This window comes from Scylla paramamosain, chromosome 30 (genome assembly GCF_035594125.1).
Source record: "Scylla paramamosain isolate STU-SP2022 chromosome 30, ASM3559412v1, whole genome shotgun sequence".
In the NCBI taxonomy this organism is placed as follows: Eukaryota; Metazoa; Arthropoda; class Malacostraca; order Decapoda; family Portunidae; genus Scylla; species Scylla paramamosain.
In genome coordinates, this window is record NC_087180.1 from 17,339,244 (window position 1) to 17,356,823 (window position 17,580).

The window sequence follows — 17,580 nt, forward strand, 5'->3', positions numbered from 1 at the left end:
ATACTTGTTGCAGTGGCGGGGACGGATCGATACGCGCAACAGGCAGCCCGAGGGAAGCCAAGTTAGTGATGTAGCGCGGGGAGCCAACAGGTGCTGAGAGAGAGAGAGAGAGAGAGAGAGAGAGAGAGAGAGAGAGAGAGAGAGAGAGAGAGAGAGAGAGAGAGAGAGAGAGAGAGAGAGCGTGTGTGTGACTTTAGTTCATCTCAATTTCTTTCAAAAACTGCAACCACCACCACTAACACCACAACAACAACAACAAAAAAACAGCAACAACAACAACAACATCTTCCTTCCTTTTCAACTTTCAGGAACGCCAAATTAGAGGACTTTTCTTTTCTTTTCTGTTCTTTTCTTTCTCGTCTTATCTCTGTACCTTCAGCTGACCTCACTCACGCATAAAAAAAAAGACAAAGAAAGAAAGAAAGAAAGAAAAAAAACAATAACAATAACAACAAGACTTCCACAGCAAACTATATAACCCAAGTACAAAAAAACAAGAAAAAAAAAAGAAGTAACAAAATTGAAATATAAATAAAACAGGATAAAATCAACCACAATCTCACTTACAACCTTATCCCATTCACTCTCCTAACATGTTATTTACCCTCATCACTTTGAGCGGCGACCCCAGAGGACCTCCCCGTTCCCTCCAACCACCAAGGGAATGGGGGAGAAGCTGAGGTTACCGAGAGAGGGGAAGAAAGGATAGGAGGAGAAAGGAGAAGAGGAGAAGGGGAAAAAAAAAGAGAAGTAATGCTTTTGAGGGAAGAGAGGATAGGAAACTAGGGGAATAGGAAAGGTTAGATAGTAAAAGAAGAAGAAAAGAGAGGAGAAGTGGAAGTGAGGATATGTGGAGTAAGGGGAAATGGAGGAGTGAAGAGAGAGGGGAGAGAAGGAAAGTGGAAGAAGAAGAGAAGGAAGAAAAGGAAACAGAAGAAAGATGGAGTTAGAGGAAAGACGGAAGGGAGAAAGAGGAGAAGTGGAGGAGAAGGAGGAAGAGGAAATAGGAAGAATAGGAAAAGAGGTGAAACAAGACGAAAGAAGAGGGAAGAAAACAATGCAATAGGAAAAAAAGAAGGGAGAAAGATTGGGGAATGAAGTAAAGAAAGACAGTAAAGTGGGCGAGGAAGGAGAAAGGGGGAAGGGGAAGGGGGGTGGAGAGAGGAAGAAAACCATTACCTCCCTCGGACGTAAACGTTACCCTTGGGAGTCACTGGGCCACTAATGCTTCCTTCATGCCCTGACGACACCTCAGGAGGAACACCCCCATCACCCCATCACCCCAACCTCCACACCCAACACCATCCCAAGCATTGCACTCAACCATCCCCTAATCTCCACCTACCTCTCTCCTCCTCCTCCTCCTCCTCCTCCTCGTCCTTCTCCTTAGAGTAATGAAAAGACGAGTGTTCAATCTTCAGGTGGTAATAGCCAACTTGGGAAAAGGCTTTGCTAACTACTACAATGCTTTTTAGGGTATTTAAAGTTCCGTATTACCTCTTACTTACTTATCAATCCAGGTGTGTGTGTGTGTATTTAGGGACCTAATGGCTATTCTAGTTTATTATTCACACACACACACACACACACACACACACACACACACACACACACTAATTACAAATCTTTCCCTGTATAGTCAAAATATAGACAAAAAAAAAACTACACTAATAAAGCAAAATATGAAAGTCCACCTTGAATTTGTCCTTGTAGATTGCTGACACATGAACACGGCTTGATTATAAAAGAAAATGGGAAATAAATTACAGTACGATTATAAAAAAAAAAAAAAAAACAGAAAACGTGATATTTCGAGCAGGTCTAAAGGACACGCGGAATTCTGAGGCAATCGGCAGGCGACCCCCAAAAAAACAGAATGTGTCTCGTGTTTATGGCGAAGGGAGGTAAAGGCTGGCCAAATATTGCTCCCTCCTCCACGTCCATGTTTGTTTTGGCTCGTTTGAGTGTTATCTTGTGTGGCGGGTGTCCAGTGTCCGGGCAGTAAACACACACACGCACGGCTCTGGACTCGCGAGGGTTTGTATCTTTTTTTATTTAAAGAAAAATATATGTTTAGACATGTCCCGGTCCGTGCGCTGTGCCTTGAAGGACCCGCTGACCAGGAGAAATTTTAAACTATTATTTCCAGTTTCTCTCCATCAGTAAAGTTATCCCTCCATCCAAGTAACAGAGGGAAAGATGCGAGTTTTGCATTCAAAGTTCAAAGCGACTGGAAACGAACTCCCGAGGCTGAGGAAAAATGCACAAGTGGAGCCATTTAAGGAATGAGCATACATTCCTTCCTTCCTGCAGCACCTCCCTGTCTCCCTCGCTCCCTCTCGCCCTCTCCTGTCCTGTCCGCATTTTTCGCCTGTCCTGCCTGAGTCTTTCTCCCGCTTGTCTCGTATATACAATTCCCCGCCTCTTATCTCTCTTAAATTCTTGTCAACCTCCCCATTTTTTAATTACCATCATTTACTGCTGCCGCGCGCGACACGTCCTGTCCGCAGCGGCAGTGTGCGGGAAGGTGCGGGCCGGAGTGACTCCCCAAGTGGCGGCAGGTGTGGGGCACGGCACACTGCGGCTGGCTGTTCATTGATCAGGTGTGTGTGTGTGTGTGTGTGTGTGTGTGTGTGTGTGTGACGGATATGCAAGCGCAAATACAGATATACTCGCACAGATGAACATACATACATACACACATACATACATGCATACATACATACGAGTACATACATACGTACAAACACTGCATACATACATACAGATAGACACACTGACAGATAGACTAACATATCGACAGACGGACGGACATGCTGACAGACAGGTGGACAGACAAACAAACACACAGAGAGAATTACTGAGTGAGTGTGAAGCAAAACAACCTGATAATTGCTGGGAAGGGAAAACTGTGGAGTGAAAAATGTGCATAACAAAAACTGAAACACCAAATGAACATGGAGAGAGAGAGAGAGAGAGAGAGAGAGAGAGAGAGAGAGAGAGAGAGAGAGAGAGAGAGAGAGAGAGAGAGAGAGAGAGAGAGAGAGAGAGAAAAAAGTAAAACAAGAAAAAATAAAATTAAATGAACACACATGACAAAAATACATTAATTGGTTTGTGTTTGGAAGTCTGATAAGTTAAATGTGTTATTTCGAGAGAGAGAGAGAGAGAGAGAGAGAGAGAGAGAGAGAGAGAGAGAGAGAGAGAGAGAGAGAGAGAGAGAGAGAGAGACCCTGACTATTGAAACATCTAAATAAGGGTTCGAATTCTGCTCTCACTAAGCTAAGAGACCACACACACACACACACACACACACCTGTTATTTGCCACATTTAACCTGTAGAGATGTCATGAAGTACACGGTCAATTCGGCTCTGCAACAGGTAACCACACACACCTGATCACCACCACCACCACCAATACCACCATCACCACCACGTCTGATACCAAACCCATCCAATGCTCACGGCTGAAGAAAAATCCTTACAGTTTATTTTTCCGTTCACCTTCCCTACTTCCCGTTCCACCCATCCACCTTGCCCCGCTTCGTCCACTAACACTCGCTTGGGTCTGTCTGTCCACTTAGATTCTCTCAGCCCCGCCCCGTTTCTCTCCACTCTGCCTCCGTACGAGTATGTCTGCACCTCTCTCCACCCTGGTTTCATCTTTCTCCGTCCCTCTCTCCATCCTTATTTATCCCTTTCCACCCTGTCTCCATTTCTCTTCGTCTGTTCACTCCCTCTCCACTCCTTTTCCTCTCCTTTCCATCCCTCTCAACCCCACTCTCCTTCCCTCTCCATACACCCCTACCCTTCCACCCCGCTCCCCATCAAGCTATTCCGCCCCTGTCCCTACCCTCCCACCGCCCTTCGCCTGCAGCACAAGCCAGCACGCCTATACGGAGCCCACCACTACCCCAACACAACCCCCAGTGTCTATAACAGCTGCCGCCGAAACCACCGCTGCTGTCTAATTGCAGACTCGTTAACTCGTTATGATAATTACCGCGCATTGTGGCGAAAGGGTTAAAGGGTTCTAGCTCCCCCCCTCTTCCCTTATCTCACTAACTATATCCCATTATCAAGCTTCTCTCCGTCCTTCCCCCTTCAATATGTATACCCACTTCGCAGCACGCCTCCCTCTCTCCCTCTCTCTCTCTCTCCTTGCCCTCCCCCTCCTCCCACAACCTTCCGCCTTCCCATCGCCTTAGTTGCTTCAGTAATGCTTTCTCCTTTACTCCAATAATGCTGTTGCTCTCGTGCACCACCGCCACCACTTACACTATTGTCTAATTCACCACCACCACCACCGCTACTACTGTTACCACTACCGCCACCAGTGCCATCATTAACAACTATAACATCAACATCTACAACAAAAACGAGAGGATAAAGTGAAAAGGCAAAGAAATATGAATAAAAGCAGGCTCACTCCCACCCACCAAATTAACATGCAAAAGAGAAAGAAAAGTAAGAAAGAAGGAAAAAGAAACACTGCGTCTGAACCGAAGCCTATCCTGGAGGAACAGGGAGAGAGAGAGAGAGAGAGAGAGAGAGAGAGAGAGAGAGAGAGAGAGAGAGAGAGAGAATCAGCACGTTGATAAGCTTTTTTATTTTCTTATTTTATTTTCTGATATACCCAACAATCTATAGGCACCGTACTCACGAAGCTGTCTTAGCAAGTCTCAAATTCCAGAAATCGAGGGAACTGTTGACGAAGAGACACTGGGAAACAGAAGGGAAGTTCTCGGTCTCGGTCTGGGCTCGTCATGTTTTCATGGTGGGCGCTCTGAAGGGGGCTGGAAACATCGATTTATTTAAGAATTATTTAAAAACATTTTTCAGGTTATCTATGTATTTTCTTGGTTAATTATGGCTTTTCCTCACGTCACAGTCTGGAAACAGCCGAAAGTTAAGCTAAATATTGAAGTACAGACATGCAGAGAGGCAGGAAAAATGTGCGTCTCGGCCCTTATATTTACGTAACGTAATTCATTTTGAAAATCGCGAGAAGAAAGAAGAGGCGCAGACTGGAATGCACTACATTTTCTGACTTGCCATATACTTTAACTAATTCCAAAAATATAAAAAGATGACCGAATCCAGTAATAATAACGAAAACTCCAAATCACTACCTGTAAATTTTACGAACGGGGCCACAAATAAATGCTAATATCGAAAAGGAAAACACAGCCACACTAGATTATATTACATATTCTTAATACAAAAAATTTTTACTTTCCACATGAATAAGGAAAACACAGATTCTTCGTCATATAAAAGAAATAATTTTTCAAATCAAGCAACGGGCTAACCTTATATTTGAAAATACGAGGAGATAGACTAGATTTTATTGGATATTATTACTTGGTATATGTTTCTCATATTTTTTAAGTCTTATAATAAAACACCAAACCAATCCTAGGCGAGCTAATAAGAAAAAAGTTAAAATAAATAGAATGCCGAATTCGTTATTATTTCGAGAAACAAAAACACAGCTAGACTAGATCTTATTATGGATTATAAGTTGTTATGTATTTGTAATAATAAATCAAATATCAAAACAATGCCAACTCCTTTAATTAAAAAGAACAGAATGGTGATATAGCGCCGAGATGTTTTTTTTACTACTCTCCTCCGTAGCTTCTCCACCTCTTCACCCCCCCTCATTGCCCCGTTCACCCCTCCACCTCTTCCACTTCTTCTTCTCCTACACACTCGAGTTAAGAAACCACCTGAAAACACATGAAAAATCCTGTAAATTATGCTAAATATTGACGGGGAGGGACGGGAAAGTGTTATCTTACCAGCGGCTAGGTGGGACGGGGCTTCGTGGGACTCGACGGAACTGGACGGTACGCGGCGCCAAGGATAGTGTGTGTGTGTGTGTGTGTGTGTGCCTACCTGCCCTGTGTGTGTGTGTGTGTGTGTGTGTGCCGCCGATTAGAAACGAGTCACAAAGCTGCCACTTAGTACACCTTGTGGACAATGAATGGATGAGTGGATGGATTAGTGGATGGTTGTGCAGTTGAATGGGTAGGTAATGTGCAGTGGATGATGGCAGGGTGGATGGGCTGGTAGGTGATCGGTTTGGTGAGTGCTTGTGGGTGGGTTAGTGGGTAGGAGACGGGTGGATGGATGGGCGGGTGGCCCTGTAGGTAGTGTGTGGTGGGTGGATGGGTGGATGAGGTTGGGTATGTGGCTGGATGGGTAGGATGGGTAGGTGGGTGAGTGTGAGTCGGTGTGCAGATGGATTGAGTTACGACAAAGGGTGGGTGGATTGAGTGGGTGATATAGCTGAGTGGTTGAGTGGATGGGTGGCTGTGATTGAGTAAACAGTGGATGGGTTGGCAAACGGTATATTGGTGTGTGCGGATCCACATGCTGTCTTCACGTCGTCTGCGTTTTGAGCACCAAACATCCTGAGGCATATTTGCACCCAGGTTGATCTATCTCGTGGATTATCTGACCCAAGTACCATCCGCCCCAGCGCCAAGAGATTGTTGTTCTGTTAATGTTCCGTGCGTTTCAGTGGTGATGTGTTGATTCTACCTCTTGTCTCGTGTGTTCTTTTAGTGTTCCTTTCCCCCTCTGTTGCGTGTATGCGTGTTGTTCGTAAGGTCTTAGTTTCTCGAGTGTCTCTTCTTGCCTTTGTTTATGTTGCGTGTAGTGTTGTATGCTGTGTGGTTGAAATATCTATACAATTTTAATGGAAAACTTTTGAAGATTGCTAAGAATTTCATGCTGCCATTTTTTTTTCTTTTTTATTCAGCGGAGAGAAAAGAAGAGCAATATATTGAAGAAAAGAATGACAGCCAGCCAATGGTAGAAAACGGGAAAGAAGGAAATAATAGGTACGGAGAAAGGAGTGGCGAAAGAAAGAAAAAAGGAAAAATTAAAAAAAAAGGATAAAAAATGGAAAGGGAAGGCTGTAGTACTTTATAGCGCAGATATTGAACTATGAAGGCAATTTTTTTCCTTTCTCTCTCACTCGCTTTTTCCAGTTTCCAGTGTGTTGTGTTGCGTGCGATGTTTTGCGTTGCGTTCGTGTTCGTTTATTTCCCCTCCAGCGGCTACACCGATAGCGCTGCAGCCTCTAAACACGCTCGTAATGGCGGCCTGTGCTGGTTTATCGGGTTGTGTATATCGCCTTTCTGGCCTATTGCTGTCATGCCTAGTGTCCGCACTTCTCCTTCCACGCCTTCAGCACCGCGTTAGTATTGATGTGTTGCTCCGTGTCACAATCCCCACAACCCCACAGCCTCTCAACATCAGAATCCCAAAGCCTCAGAACCCGCTGTCGTTCACTCGATTGAGACTCATGATGAAATAAATCTCGTCTGTCCTTCGGTGTTTGAGTGAAATATTCGTATTGTCTCTACCGTTAGGAACATGCACTCTCGAAAACCACCAGGAACTTCCATTACAGCCCAGCAGCCATATTATAGCGAGGAATGGTTTCAGAATTCGAGGCATAATGACGTGAGAGTCTTTGTGTCTGGGGTAAAATGTCTCGGTAATCAGGTCGAGGGTGACGAGTGGCGCGGCTCGTGGTGGATGCCTGGCCTGGAAATGATGTAGTGTCGTTGGCTGTTACAATGCTCTCCAGGGCTCCGATGATACTCGTACCTCGGATAAAGCACCGTCATGAGGGTTTGCCGATATTCTCTACAATTTTCTTCTCTTTTTAACACTACTATTCTCCTTGTGCGTTTTATCGTGTACGTGTTCACAGGTAATTATGACGTGAATATGAAAGTGCCAAATGTATCAAACTGTAAAATTTGTGGGAAAATAACTGAAGGTGCTAAACATTACAGATTTTTTGGTGGTTAAACTTAAAAAACTAACCAGATTTCAGGACTTTATCCCCGAAAGACTAACATGACAACGTGATCGTATCAACGTGATTCCTGTCCCTGCCCAGTTCCCCCTCGCCCCAACACCCACCGCTCACCCCCCCCTCACCCATGTACCCACCACCTCCCATCACCCCTTGCACCCATCGCTACCACTCCTTCATTCGCCCACCGCTCTCCCTCGCCCCTGCACCCACCGCATCCCCTCCCTCATTTGCCCACCACCGCTCCTCGCCGCCCACCCTCCCTGCGCCCCTTGCCTCCGCAGTGAATGTCCTCCAGGCCTCGCTGTTCGTCACGGCCTCAGGTAGAAAAGGTTAATTTTTGGCCAAGTTCCGTCCCGCCGCTTGGACGTGACTGTTGAGGCGAGCCAGCTACAGGCAAATGACGGGGCGGAGACTTTTTTCAGTGAGCCTCCGCTGTACGTGCGTAACATTTGCAGCGTTTTGTGCACTATTGGAAAAAGAGAGGATGACAGTCGTACGGGACAATTAATAAAAACTGGTATGCAATAATGGAAACGTGAACACATTACATGAACACACTTGAAATATCACGTGCGTAGATACATTTATATTCCCTCCATGGCTGTAATTTATTTCATTCTCCAAATGACACCCGGCGTGCTGCTGATGTTGATGGAAGGGATGCACCATGGCGACCAATGTGTGTGCGTGTGTTTATATAAATATATACTCATGTATATCACGCGCGAGCTGTATATCACACCATCGACCTTGCCTTCGATTGCAGGCGTACCGGGCAGCACCAGGGGCGGGAGGGCGGACCGTCCAGGCCTAAGGAAACAAACCCACAGGCGCCTCAGCCCGAAGGGTAAAAAGTTTTGAGGAGGAGAAAGAATGTGACTGCCATGCTCTCAAGGGCTCCTGGAGTCGCACGCCCCAGACGGCAACCAGAACACACTTTTATCTCAGACTGTAAGGTTGAAGAGACTCGCTTGCTATTTTTCCTCAGAGAGTCGCTCACTATTTTCCATCCATCCACCAAATATAAGATAAAAGATTAGCAAACACTCCTCTGAATCCCACGCGTCTGCTATCTGAGTGACGCGCCTCCTGGCCACCGCGCCGAGGAAGCGGCGGGGCTTCCTGCTGCACTGCTCCTGGCCTGGCTGAAAATAGCGAGGGAATGCGTGCAGGCGAGGGAGGGGTGCTGGTGTCACGGACCTGGAAGCATTGTACTCGTAGGCTATGCAGGGTGAGACGGACGTGGGGGGTTAGAAAATGAGGCCAATGAAGTGAATCCCGAAGACGAGGAAAGCTTCTAACAACAAGTAATCAGGTAAACTCGAGCTAGAAAGTCATGTCTTTTCCACTCATCCTTCCACCTCTCCTGATTCTTGGTGGATTAAGTAATCGGCATGTAGAAGCCTCCATATGAAGGGCCGTGTTAGTGATGCATAATCTACTGGCGGATCAAACCAACTCGTACACGAACGAGTCAAACCACACTGTACTCTATAGAGCAAATGGTTTGATGCTTAGTACGAGGATAAGACAAACCAAACACCACGGTACTCATGGTCACTGTCTTCCGCCACGCTTAACGGAGACACGTTGCGATGCCTTGGCTCAACACTTGACGATATTACCCCCTACAGCACACGTCGCTTTCCTCTCGCCTCACAGCTCTCACTCCACCTCCTCGACGTCTCCTTCAGGGCACGTTAACATTACCATTACCATCACCATTAATGTTGATCTTAATGTTAATTTCGGTAACAGTTGCGAAGATGATGAGTGTACGACGCTTGCAGGTAAATGAAATACAAGTTGAACAGAAGATGAAGTTGAAAGAGGATGCGAAAGAAAACGGAGAGGAAAAGAAGTGATATGGTTCATGAGACAATGAAACAAACGAAGCATTGTAGAAAGGAAGACACAGACGAAAGAAATAATTACTATAAAAGCAAATCTTTCCACAAAACGTACAGAACAATGAACTTTTTTCTCTCTCCCCATTTTTTTCTCTCCTTTCATAAAACCGGAACCAATTCTCGGAAGCGCAATAAGAAGGATGACTGAAGTGAACTTGTCCATACCGCGGATTAAAAAAAAAAAAACTCATGTGAAAAAGGAGAGAGAGAGAGAGAGACGAGAGAGAGAGAGAGAGAGAGAGAGAAGTGAGAGAGACGAAGAGAGAGAGAGAGAGAGAGAGAGAGAGAAGCGAGCTGATAACAATATCGTTATTGTAAACTGCATGTAAAATTTTGCACTTTCGTTATGAATCATACATGAGGTTTAATAAAAGACAGGCCTTTGCGACACACACACACACACACACACAAAGAGAGAGAGAGAGAGAGAGAGAGAGAGAGAGAGAGGAGAGAGAGAGAGAGAGAGAGAGAGAGAGAGAGAGAGCATTCGAAACATTTGAAGCCGTTTCGAACTTGGTTGAGACAATTTGGTAACACTGAGATAACAACATCTGAATAATAATCTCTCTCTCTCTCTCTCTCTCTCTCTCTCTCTCTCTCTCCGTTACCTGTCCCACCGCCGTTCGTCAATTAAGAGCGAGTCACACCTAGGCGGGCAGGTGAGGGAGGCAGGGAAGCAGACCAGCAGCCGTAATGGCCTGTGTAGTCTGATGTCCTATGTAAATCTATGTAAATCTTACCCCGAGGCACAGCACAAAAACCCTACGGTCCTTCAACCACCACCACCATCACCACTTTCTAAGATCGTAATGGTAGTGGTGGTGGTGGGTGGTGGTGGTGGTGGTGGCATCAAGAACCGGAAGCGTTTGATAGAACCATTACCTTCCCCGCGCCTCATTTACTCCTCTATTCCTGTTCTTCCTCCTCCTCCTCCTCCTCCTCCTCTTCCTCCTCTTCCTTCTTCCTTGCCATCTTCCGTCTTGCTCTCTTCCTTCCTCCTCTTCGTAGTGTTCATTAATCTCTCCATTCTTTCCTATCTACGTATTTTTTCTTCCTTCTTTCTCCCTCTCTTGCTTCTTTTCCTACTTCCGTTCGTTCCTTCCCTGTTTCTGTTTCCCTCTGTTCACCCATCTGATGTATTTCCTAACTCTTTCCTTTCCTCCTTTGTATCCATTTTAATCTTCCTCTTTATCCTTTACATTCCATCTCCTTTACTTGCTTTCTTTTCTACATTCATCCTTCCTTGCTTCCATTCCTCCCATTCCTCTCCTCTTATATCTTTCCTACCTCTCCACTCCCTTGCATCTCCCCTCACCACCCCTCCTTCGTTCCTCTGTCCCTCCCTATTACCCTACTAACCTAACATCTCCATCCTGCTCCCCCCTCTCCATCCCTCCCTTGCCTTCCCTCCCTGGCTAATGGATGGACACTATCTCCCTGGTTTTCGCGTCTGCCAGACACCTCAACCAGCATTCCTTGCGGGCCTCGGCAATGGTTGGGCAAGGGGGAACACCACAGGCCAGGTAAGCAATGTGTGTGTGTGTGTGTGTGTGTGTGTGTGTTCAAATGGTGACAGAAAGGATTGTGTGGATGTACGAGTATATATATATATTTTCTAATTATGGTTTGTTTGTTAGCGTTTTTGCTGGTATAATTTTTGTTATTGTCGTTATCGTTATCATTATCTTTGTTTTTTTTTGTTTTGTTTTCTACGGTGTTGTTATAGTAGTAGTAGTAGTAGTAGTAGTAGTAGTAGTAGTAGTAGTAGTAGTAGCAGTAGTAGTAGTAGCAGCAGTAGCAGTCTTATTTTTTTTTCTTGTTCTTGTTTTTTGTTCTTGTTCTTCTTCTTTTTTCCTTCTTTCTCTTCCTCTTTTTATATTTATAGTAGTAACTGTTGCAGATATAGCATAAAAATACCAGTTGTTGTTGTTGTTGTTGTTGTTGTTGTTGCCTGAACAATGCTGCCTTTCCTCTCCTCGTGTGTTACTATTTTTTCCCCTCCCTGCCAAACATCATATATATTTTTAGCAACACTGCAGAGTAAACAACAAAAGCAACCGCAACCAGAAAAATAAATGGAAGAAAACACAAAGTAAAATCAAGGGAGAGGAAAAATTCTTCTCTCTTGTGGAATTCAATACTGCTCAGATTTTTGTCTTTCGTAATTCAAGGTCTCTCCCTCTCCCTCCCCGAGAGAGAGAGAGAGAGAGAGAGAGAGAGAGAGAGAGAGAGAGAGAGAGAGAGAGAGAGAGAGAGAGAGAGAGAGAGAGAGAGAGAGAATGAAAACAGTCTTTATCTTCAGGCCTGTGTTGTGTTGGGTCATAATAAACACGAGGATTGTGGGCAGAAGTTTAGGGATCTTGCGAGGGAAGGGGGTGGGGGGTGGATCAGCTGGAGGGCTTGGCTTGGTAAGTGAATGAGAAACAGGACCAAGTATGCAACAACTGCTAGTCATAAAAAGTACTTACGCCATATTTCTTTACAAACTAAACTAAGAATGAAAAAGGAAAGGATTGAAAGTCGTGACGTAGCATTAAATTTCCACTTTTTTTAACCCTTTCTTTCTATTGTTCTATTATATTACTTAGTTCTGCTCCATTTTGATACTTAAAAACTTATTCTATTGTCTTCTTTTATAATGGCAATATTTAAGTGATTTTTCTCTCTCTCTTTTCTCCTTCTAAGTATTTCAGAGGCGAGTTGAAAAGAGTTGAGAAAGGTTTTCCGGAAATAGATTCCCCAAAGGTTTCGTACAACAAGATTTTCAGTTCAGTTCACGACGAAGGAAGGAAATTATAGTTGTTGAGCAAATCTGAGACAGGCAGAGAGAGAGAGAGAGAGAGAGAGAGAGAGAGAGAGAGAGAGAGAGAGAGAGAGAGAGAGAGAGAGAGAGAGAGAAAGCAGCAAAACAGATATACAAACACAGACAAACACATATACACAGACAGATAGACAGACACAGAAACAGACACACAGACGGACAGACACAGAAATAAACAGATAAACGGATAATGAGACATGCAGACAGAAATAGACACAAATAGATACAGAAACAGACAGAGACAGACAGACAGACAGACAAATAAACAAGCCACTGACAGAAAGACACCGAAACGAGGTAAAGAAAATAAATAAATAACAAAAGATGTATTCTTAATCACCATAAATAAAATAAAAAGAAAAGAATTGTGGGAGAGAAACACCCTTTTCCGGCTGGAGGAGGAGGAGGAGGAGGAGGAGGAGGAGGAGTAGGAGGAGGAGGAGGAAGGCAATGCAGCGGTTGAATAAGAAAAGAAGTAGGAAGAGAAAGAAGAAGCATAGGTAGTAAAAGGAGAAAGAGGAAGAACAGAAAGAGAAGGAGTGTAGGATTAAAAGAAGGAAAAAAGAGAAAAACGAAAGAAGGAGGAAGGAAGAAGATACAATCGAATAACAATATATGAAAACAGAAAGATGAAACGGAGATAAAAGAGGAGATGGGAAGAATACGGAGAAAAATAGAGCAACAGGAGAATAAATAAGGGAAGAGAATGAAGAGAAAGGAGAAAACGTAAGAGAGAGAGAAAGGGGGAGGAAACAGTACGATAATAATAAAGAAAAAGAGATACAGAAGAAAAAAGATACCGAGGCGAGGAAGAGAAAGAGGAGGAGGAGAGAAAAGAAAGAAAGGAGATAAAGAAAAAGAAGAAATAGGGAAGAAGCAGCAGGAGAACAACAAAGAAGTGAAGATAGTAAAGAGAGGAGGAGGAAGAGAAGAAAGAAGAATAGAAGGAAAGAGAGAAGAAAGAAAGGAGGACGGGAAAAAAAAAGAATAAAGGAGAAAAAAACAAGATAAAAGAAAAATGAAGACAGTAAAAAGACGAGACAAACGAAAAGCAAAGACAAGAAAAAGAAAAAATAGAAAAAAGAAAAAGAAAAAAGAAGAAATAAGAGAATACCCCAAAAATGAAAGAATGAGATAGTTAACGAGGACGAGAGAAAGAAGAAAGAGAAAGAAAAAAAGAAAGAACAGGAAAATAACAAAATAAAAAAAAGACAATGCGAAGACCGTACGAGAAGAAAGAAAGAAGGAAAGACGGAAGAAAGGAAGGAGAAAAACTAAGAGAGAGAGAGAGAGAGAGAGAGAGAGAGAGAGAGAGAGAGAGAGAGAAAGGAAGGGGAGGAGGAACAAGAAGTGAACAACAAAATCACACCAAATCCCAAATTACGATTATTATTCTCGCGGGAACGAACGAAAAACACATTCACTGGCGGCGAGCGGGGCACAGAAAGCCAAAAAAAAAAAAAAAAAAGAGAAAAAAAAGAATAAAAGCAACAAAAACACCAAAAAGTAGCAAATAAAATGACGCGGAAGCAAACACAATATTTAACAATGTCGCATCAGCCATTCATTGAGAGGCAGTCGCACATTTTTATACATCTGTGGCAACCGGGAGCAATTTTTTTATTTTTTATTTTTTATGTTGTTCCCTTGCATCCGAACCTCCACGCTCTCACATAAACCGGCAGAATAAAAGCATAAAACACTGTCCATGGGTGGAAATAAAAAAAAAAGAAGGGTTATGGATAAAAATGGAACGAAATTACGTGGGCGATACATGGGCGCAGAGATGGATGGGAGTACTTTTTGCGCCTCACCGCCCATAGTAAATATTGCTTAAATACAGATTTTTTTAATTGTGTTTGTTATGGAGCGGCTGCAGAGAGAGAGAGAGAGAGAGAGAGAGAGAGAGAGAGAGAGAGAGAGAGAGAGAGAGAGAGAGAGAGAGAGAGAGAGAGAGAGAGAGAGAGAGAGTGGGGGGGAACACTAACAAAGGCATACGTAAGTAAAACAAACACGATACGAGACACACACACACACACACACACACACACACACACACACACACAGAGAAAGACAGACAGACATACAGACAAACACCCACATAGTATCTCGTAACACTGATCTCTCTCTCTCTCTCTCTCTCTCTCTCTCTCTCTCTCTCTCTCTCTCTCTCTCTCTCTCTCTCTCTCTCTCTCTCTCTCTCTGAACTCTGCAATACTTCAGCATAAAAAAATAATGATAATAAAAATATGCTGACAGACATTACTCATTTTTCATTTCAGGTCTTTTCAGTTTCAAAATATTTTTTATCAACTTTTAATTCTTTTTGAAGCGATGTGACGCCGGAACAGTAAGGCAGCTGCTATTATTATTATTATTATTATTATTATTATTATTATTATTATTATTATTATTATTATTACTATTATTACCATCACCTTCTGCATATCCTTCTCCTCTTCCTTCACTCCCTTCCTCTTCTTCCTCTCATCATCGTCTTTATCATCATTACCATCATTATAAACCCTTCCTTCGCGCCTCCTATCATTCCTATACATAATTCCTATTACTACTCGAATACAAAATATATCGTGAAAGAAATTAGCTGTCACATCACAATCCTACACAATCCTACACATCACAATTCTTTACTTACCTCTCCCGTCCATTAACACGTCCTATGCGCCCTCTGTCATTTCTGCTGTCACTCCTTGCAGAAAAAATATCACCTTTATATTCTTGTGAAAAATAACTTTAATATATTTTTTTTTTTTCTTAGCGAAGGAAACCAATATGAATGTACGTATGTTATGTGGTAAGCGCTTCCTGCTGAAATTGGTGTTTGTAAATATGTTTGTTCACGGTGAAGGAAAAGGATATGAGTGTGTATTTTATGTGGTAAGTGCTTTTTTCTTTTTCTTTTTTTCCATAATACCTAAAATTAATGCAGTCTGAAGTATATCACTGCAGAAATTGGTTTACATGTGGCAGGGAACTCACGGGGTAGAAAGCCATTTGTCCTGCCCGTATTTATAAAGTGTTGTAGTCCAGTTATATGTTTTATGGTCCCTTTAGACTGTCCCTGTATGTTTCTCCCTCTCCCTCTCTCTCTCTCTCTCTCTCTCTCTCTCTCTCTCTCTCTCTCTCTGCCTTTGATTCATAATTTATTCACAGACAGAAATACAACGAGTGACGAGTAACGATTGGTGTGTTCTGGTGACGTTTAAATATTTCCTTTGAGTTCTGAAGAGTGTATGATTCGCTGTGTATTACGGTTGTATATTCTCTCTCTCTCTCTCTCTCTCTCTCTCTCTCTCTCTCTCTCTCTCTCTCTCTCTCTCTCTCTCTCTCTCTCTCTCTCTCTCGCTAATAATCTGTCTTAACAAGTTTTCTCTACTTCCAATCCATTCTTTTTCTTTTCTTTATCTTTCTATCACTCTCCCGTGCTTATGTTCCTCCTTTTGTCTTTACACACAGTCACTCTCACTCTCACTCTCTCTCTCTCTCTCTCTCTCTCTCTCTCTCTCTCTCTCTCTCTCTCTCTCTCACGCACACAGGTAAAAATTCTCGGGCGATTATTTCAGCTACGGAGCTTAAACTAATGGCCGGAGCAGATGTCTGGGCGTCTCATTAATTATTGTGTCCTACTCTTAAAGATGACGTGAGATTGCAACCCTCTTTACCTACCTACATACTGCTGACGAGGCCCCAATACTGTAGCCTTGCTCTTTGTCTATCGTCCTCTCTATGCCTCGGTGTGCCGTCCTGCGCTGAGGGACAGATGGACACAGGTAGACGGACAGAGAGTCAGGAATATAGAAAGGGTTGAGTTATGTAGCTTTTTCCTTGTGTATATGTTGGTATCTGTGTCTTTGTGTGTGTGTTTGTGTGTGTGTGTGTGTGTGTGTGTCTGCGCTGAGATACAGGTAGGTAGGTGGATTGAGTGAAAGACTCAGACAGATAGATAAACAGAGAAAGACAGGGAGATACAGTGAAAGGCAGATAGATAGATAGAGTGAGACAAAGACTGGTAGATAAAAAAAGCCACATTGACAGTGAGACAGAGATACAGACAGACAGGTAAATAAAGACAGCGAGACAGGTAGACAGGTAGATAGATAGATAGATAGGGACAGTAAGACAGATAGGGACAGAGAGTGAGAGAGACACAAAGTGAGAGAGACACAGAGAGAGACAGAGATATACAGAGAGACAGAGATACACTCACTCCTAGTTGCATCAGCCTCGACTTAACATGCAAATCAGGATGAGACTGAAGAATTGTCTGAAAGGATGGCTTAAACTGAGTGGGTATTACTGGTGCCAATTCTCTCTCTCTCTCTCTCTCTCTCTCTCTCTCTCTCTCTCTCTCTCTCTCTCTCTCTCTCTCTCTCTCTCTCTCTCTGTAAAGGGTAATTCCGAATAGTTTTCATGTTTGTGCTGCGTATAAAATTGAACGGTAACGACAACATAAGTAAATTAAGAATCAACAACAACAGAGAGAGAGAGAGAGAGAGAGAGAGAGAGAGAGAGAGAGAGAGAGAGAGAGAGAGAGAGAGAGAGAGAGAGAGAGAGAGAGAGAGAGAGAAATGGACAGAAAACGAGACGAAAAAATGAAAAAAAAAGTTCAAACACAAAAAATGGAAATAAAACCGACAAAAGAGAGAGAGAGAGAGAGAGAGAGAGAGAGAGAGAGAGAGAGAGAGAGAGAGAGAGAGAGAGAGAGAGAGAGAGAGCCCAGGTTACCTCACTCCCCGGCTATTTCCCAGGAGACATCAGCAACATCAGTACAGAAGATTCGCCTGTCAGGGACCACCGGGTCATCACAATATTTCCCAGTCGCTCCTCGCCTCACTTGCTTCCTCCGGTTATGGTTCACGTCGTTGTGTGGTTCTGTGGTTCGTTCCCCCTTCCCCTCTCTCTCTCTTTCTCTCTCTCTCTCTCTCTCTCTCTCTCTCTCTCTCTCTCTTAGTTTTGTCCTTTTTAATTGTGAAGAGATGTATA

At 43.5% G+C, this 17,580-nt stretch overlaps 1 long non-coding RNA gene across 2 annotated transcripts in view; it reads right to left on the reverse strand.

Annotated features, from left to right (window-relative positions):
- The window catches only part of LOC135115949 (uncharacterized), a 104,099-nt gene that overhangs the window by 56,658 nt on the left and 29,861 nt on the right, over window positions 1-17,580 (reverse strand). For both annotated transcript variants that reach the window (XR_010276117.1, XR_010276116.1), the window contains exon 2: window positions 4,666-4,798. This is a non-coding gene — a long non-coding RNA (uncharacterized LOC135115949). The remainder of the gene's footprint in view (window positions 1-4,665; window positions 4,799-17,580) is intronic.